Source organism: Oryza sativa, chromosome 6 (assembly GCF_034140825.1).
Source record: "Oryza sativa Japonica Group chromosome 6, ASM3414082v1".
Taxonomy (NCBI): Eukaryota; Viridiplantae; Streptophyta; class Magnoliopsida; order Poales; family Poaceae; genus Oryza; species Oryza sativa.
The window spans coordinates 29641803-29648582 of NC_089040.1; positions in this window are offsets into that span (position 1 = coordinate 29641803).

Below are 6780 nucleotides of genomic sequence, written 5' to 3' on the forward strand. Positions count from 1 at the left end.
AATTTGATGAATTTGAATAAACTTTGACCAAAATAAAAGAATAGAAAAAACCAAAATAATATCTTTTTTTGGGTGCAATTCATGTATCCTTTCATGAAGATTAACAACCCCCTCCATAATATTCCTCCCAGGTATAAAAGCTGTCTGTGTGGGACTAATAACCTTCTAAGCCACTCCAGAAATTCTATTTGTAGCAACTTTAGTAAAAGAATTTTGAAACTGACATTAAGTAAACAAATGGATCTATATTGTTGAATTTTCAAAGCCTATTTGCACTTGAGCAGTAAAATAATAGTACCAAAGTTAAGAGAGTAAAGAGATAAATTACCACTATGAAAATCATTACACAAATCAACCAAATCGTGCTTAATAACATTCCAGAAAACCTGATAAAACTCAGATGGGAATCCATTCAGACTCGGGGCTTTATTATGTTCCATTTGAAAAATCACATATTTAATTTCCTTCTTAGAAAAATCTTGTAATAAAGCATTATTTTCTAATTGAGAAATCTGGGGAATATCACTTATTTGGCATTCATCTAACGTTAAAGAACAAGCTATAGGAGAGCCAAAAAGACTATAATAAGTGGTGATATGTGCCTTTAAATCGCATCACCACTAATTACCCTATCACCATTGTGTAGCTGATAAATCCTTGTTTACCTATGCTTACCATTTGCTACCAAATGAAAATATTTAGTATTCGAGTCCCCCTTTCAAAATATCTTTAGTCTTAGTTCACTGATACCATTTAATTTACTAATTGTAATTATACTAAAATTCTCCAGTGTGGATAAGAGTAAGACATGTCCGATGCTAATAAATTTCTCTATTAGTTAAGCTTAACTATCAAAATGGATCATCTATAACTGTATTGTTGCATTGATCATCTTCTTAATCGTAAATTAATGTAATTCTATCTTTGTGTAAAAAAAATGTAAGTCTGATTACTTATTAGGATTGTCAAAATCCAACACACAAGGCCGGATGTGTGGTTCCTTATTGTAAGACGATCAGAATGGTTGAATTAAGATTTATATGTGGCTCCACATATATATAAGTTAAAATTCGAATTCTTTAACTTGCAACAAAAAGATAAATTTAAACTATAGCTAGTTAACGATTCTATACTGTTAATAGGACATCACATAAAGAGTTTAAAATCCATCCCCGCTGCGCACTGTAATTTTATAGGGTTATATCTAGTATGTACTATACTATCTTATCTTAGTGTTATCTGATTTCCACTCTTAACATATTTTGGATTAGTTAATCGCTTACAAAATTGGTATGTATCAGTTTGTTTGGTTATGGCAACCCAGTGGAACACTGGTTGCAATAAACTGGTGCAAAATTTCATTCATGCTAGTGAAGTTCGAAGCAAAGGTTTCGATCTCTCCACGGCTCTTCTTGATGTCCTTGGCAGCGATCGTCCAGTCTTTTATGCAACGAGCCCGTTCTACGATCGCGTCCCTGGTGGCGATGCGGCTTGGCCAAAAATTTTAATTTTTTTTCATTTTTTCGTGAATTTGGTAATATTTGTTCAAATTTGGTCAAATTATATTCAAAAATTCATAAATGGTGCCTCCATCCCCCGCCTTGCTAGCGTTGGCGCCGAGGATGCCAGCGTTCTAATGCCACCTGCACCTTGTCTTGCATCTTTATTTTTAAACTAGTATTTCTTTTTTGGCACCGAGGATGCCAGCGTTCTAATGCCACCTGCACTTTGTCTTAGCATCTCTATTTTTAAACTAGTATTTTTTTTGTTTGTTTTATACGGTCATACATGTCCCTTCGCTTTTAAATTTTCACTTGAATTTTGAATTTTGATTTATTTTTTTAACAGACACCAGCGAAGCCAACTCGGGGACAGTAAATTCGTAGTTACATCGGTGGACATGTGGATATTACCCAAGAAAAAAGTTTACTTTATATCCTTTATTAAAATTTATTCCTGACTCACAGTACAGTATCAACGTACTATTCACCGTGAAACCAAGTTTGTTTTGGTTTATTTGTGATGAAAAATTGACGAGGAATTTGGGAACCATGAGTTGGTTTTGGATGGAAATGTGGTTTGGAATGTTGGCGACTGCCAGCGTGAGTGCATGCAACTAATATGGGTCAGATTGTGATATCTGTGCCTAAAAACAATTATTTGGTCTTTGTGTGTGCGTGTGATTTGGGTCAACCTTGATCAATGGCGAGGACTAGGATGCTCAGGGAGAAACAGAGGTCTAGCGCGATCGGGATGCCATATGACAAGGTGGACTAAAGTCAGGATATCCTAAAAGATCGATCTTGATCAGCGGCGGAATCGGGACTAGACTCAGGGAGGAGTTGAGATTCAGTTCGGTCAAGGATGTTGGGTGACAAGATTGGACGCAAGGTGGCATACGATGGACGAGCTTCACAAGGTCGAGTGTGCAAGCACCAGGATTTGCCAAGAAATCGGAAGGAGAAGGGACTGTGCAAGTGCATTGCTGCTACATTAAATGGACGGTGTGATGGGCAGCGGCAGCACCAGCCCACGGTTGTCATCGGCGCCCGCCGCCGCTGCCACGTTTGTGATCTGCTGCGCCGTGTCCGTCGACACCAGCGCCGAGAAGAACACCCCAGCCATCACCGCCGCCACTAGCACCGACGACATCGACAAGCCCTTCTTGGTCAGGCTCTTGAGCGAGATGGAGAAGACAATCGCGAGGCGGCGGCCAGTATAGATAGATCTGTGGCACTCCCGTGAGGAGAGAAACAAGATGGGCTGCGGAGGGGGAGCAGAATAGCTGCATGTCACACACGATCGGATGGGCTCGTCGTGGGACCCACAAACGCATGTGAACCCGTGCTATCGCCCAACGACAGATTAGTCGCTTGCTTTGACCTAGTTATTTTTAGAGCTTGCCCAATCAATTTATTGTACATGCTCTAAGCATAAGCGATGGCGGTTGGATTGGCTCGCTGGCATGCGGCCCATCTAGGAAGGCGCGCGTGGGAGAAAAATGATGTGGGACGCGTGGCTGGCTGCGGTTGGCGCGCGGCATGGAGAAGGTGATGGCGACGTAGATTTTATGTGGAAAGAAGATCCACTGTGGCTGGCTACGTGGCAACGATCTGGGGCTTTTCCTTCGGGTGTAAGGAACAACAGATGGCATAGATTTAGCTTGAGTTAAGGTTTTGCTCTAAGGGCAAGTGTGACATTGTTTTAGGAATTCTAGCCTATAAATAAAGAGGTAGAGGCTAGTGTTGGTGTGTCCCTCTCGAAGTCTCTAGGTCTCTTTGTGAGAGTTTTTGTAGGAGTTTACCCTAAAGGCTTTTGTGTGAGTTTAAATCTAGTGTATAAGTGTGTTAGCACCACTTTTTGTAATGAGATGATTTAAAGTTATTTTATGCAATTTAAAGTCATGTATTTACTTTGTACAATTTAAATTCTGCATAAGTTTTTGCCTCTCCTTTAGAATTTTGTGTGGAGTGTGTTTCTTCTCTCCGGTTCTATTTGGCTCTTTTTCCCAACTATATAATGAAGAGACAATCAGACTTCGAGCTATTTGAGAGGTTATATCTGAGTAGGATTTGTTTGCAGTTTTATATCTAGCTCTCACATAACTAGTGTCTAAGTGAGATATTTTAGCTAGGGTTTAAGAGAGATATTTCCGTTATTTGTAGCTTTTCTCAATCTTATCCTAGATCTAGCTTATCACATAGCTAGGGGTAAGGGAGATATTTCGGTTCTTTGCATATTTTGTTAATCTCCAATTAGATCTAACTTTTCGCATAGCTTGAGATATTTTATACAAGTTTTTGAACTACTATTTTTTTGGAAGAATTTGTATTTGTGGATGCTATATTCACCACCTCCATAGCGGGTTTTGGTTGATGGCGCATATATGGATGGTTCACAAGCAGTAGCCAGTAGCCAGCAGAGCTTTAAACTTACACTGAGTGTCTTAGTATAATAAAATTTAAACTATTATAATAAGTTTATAATAATAAGTTTAAATTTAGTGTAGACAACAAATTTATTATTATTATTATTATTATTTGATTGAATAATTATAATAATAATTTATAATAATTATCAATTTAGTTTCTGATTACATAGAGAGAGATCAGCACGGTAGAGATTGATTATTATTATTATTTGATTGAATAATTATAATAATTATCAATTTAGTTTCTTATTACATAGAGAGAGATCAGCACGGTAGAGATTGATCAAGAATAAATCACTTCACAATCTACCACTAGCAAGAAAACAGTAACTGATCCCCTCCATCTCGACGACTTCCACGAACATGGCTTAGTACGCCATTATCTCTAATGTAAATAGCTAGCACTAATGCCGTGCTAATAATGGTGTTAAACAATTTTTATAGTTAATAATAAATAAATAATTTAATTGAAAATTTTAAAATATCAGTTGAAAGTAACCATGCGCCGGAGTTTAACCGCAGTGGCGCCACGAGCTCCTGCTTGTGCCATAGGCCTCCCACCTCCGACTCCGAGCGCGGACTGCGCCACCAGAACACCACGTTAGATGCCACAAGCGTCCACAGGCATGCCGTGACGAGTGCGTAGCACCGCCGCATCAGCTGGACCAGCTCCAGCTCCGGCAACTGTTGGGGGAGCCAGGCCTCCTCTCGTTCCCTAGCTTCGCCCCTGCGGTTATCACTTGGGGGAAGTCTTTCGTTGCTCATTTTGTACATGTCGTCTAAAAGATCATTAAAATTTTGAAAAATATTTGGTAGGTAGTCAAAATAATTGTACAATTTGAAATACAAGTTAAATTTGAACTGTACAGTTATTAGAGACAAAATAACAAATTTAACTATAAATGGTATGTTCTATATATCCAGAGTCAAATTTACTACTGCCTTCGTTTCAGGTTATAAGACTTTCTAGCATTACCCATATTCATATATATATATATATATATATATATATATATATATATATATATATATATATATATATATATATATATATATATATATATATATATATATATATATATATATATATATATATGAATATGGACAATGCTAGAAAGTCTTATAATATGAAACGGAGGAAGTATTTTTTTTTCTATTTATGTGGGTTGAATTTAAAACTGTCAAAATCTAAACCAAGAAGCCTCTCGGTTTAGTCTTACAGCACGACACTACTGAACCTATTACTCTATTAAAAATATACTACTAGTTCATCAAGCAAATAAGAACTATAGATGGCCATCTGGGCCGACCGGCACGGCACGGCCCAATCCCTGCCGTGCCTAGGCCGAGGCTTGTCGGGTCGGCATGGCCCAACCGACACACCGGGCCATGCCGTGCTAGCCCATGGGCGACATACACGGCCCAAGCACGGCCCAATACTACTTGGGCCGGCCCAAAGGCACGATGGCCCATCGTGCTTCCTCATAGAAAAAAGTCTATTTTTGGTCCCCTCAACTCTGTGGGCTGTGTTTAAATGGCTGGAAAATAAGTCTATTTCGTATAGCTCTTGTCTTGGGCATTGCTGTAGGATCAAGGAGGCCGACTAGAGGGGGGGTGAATAGGCAGTTTTAAAACTTAATGGCACTTAAACAAAACTAACCTAAGTTGCTAGGCAAGGTGAGGTACAAGGTTAACTAAGCAACTAAGTTAAGTTTTGCAAACCTAAGTGATATGGGCTCAAATATGTCTCTATGAATGTAAATAGCACAAATGTAAATGCAACAAATAAATGAGACAAGAGACAAGGAATTTTTCACCGAGGTTCGGAAACTCGCCGGTTTCCAATCCCTGTTGAGGCGAGCCCAACTCCACCGCTCAACCACGAAGCCACCGCACGCCCCCTTCGTCAAGGGGTGGGCAAGGCGGGAGCCGGCCCACGGAGAGGACTACCCAAGCCTCGATCACTCGGGGTAGTTCTTCCTTCACTCCGAAGGTGGTGAACTCCAAACCACTCATAAACGGTGCCGGGCCTACTCCACAATCTCCTCGAAGAGGTCACCAGGCAACACCTCCACAAGCCATCTAGGAGGCGGCAACCTCCAAGAGTAACAAGTCTAGGATGCTTGCCGAGGATGATCAAGTGCCACACTAGCTATAACAATGAAGCAATGCACTTGGATTGACTTAACTCACTCTCTAACTCCTCACTAGATAAACTAAGTGCACAAGGGTGTGAGAGCTCTTGCAAGGGTTCAAGATAATGCAATGGAGTGCCAAAACCTTACCCTTGCTACTGGGGAGTGGGTATATATACCCCCAACCACCAAAACTAGCCGTTGGAACCGAAATCCTCAACTTTGTGCTCTGCCGGTCAGACCGCCGTTGTGAGGCCGGTCAGACCGGACTACTTTGTAACGGCTAGAAAACTAGCCGTTACAGGGCAATCATTGAGCCCACTCAACCTGGCCGGTCTGACCGCAGTGTAGTGGCCGGTCAGACTATCCACGGTTCGGTCAGACCGCCGTTGGCTCGGTCTGACCGGTTGCGGCTCTGGCGGCTCTGTATCGCCACCAAAAACCAGATCAGTGCAACAGACCAGTGGGACCGGTCAGACCGGCCTTACCATGCCGGTCAGACCGGCTAACAGACCCGGTCAGACCGGCCTAAGGCCCACGGTCAGACCGCATGTCACTTTTCACCTCAACCGACCGTTAGTAAAACGGCGATATCTCTTGACTCGGGTCTCGGAATTTGGCGTTCTTGGACTCTATGGAAAGATTATTCAAAGGGCCATCCAACCCATGAAAAATCCATCCAAGAAACACAACTTAAATCAAGGATAAAGGGCT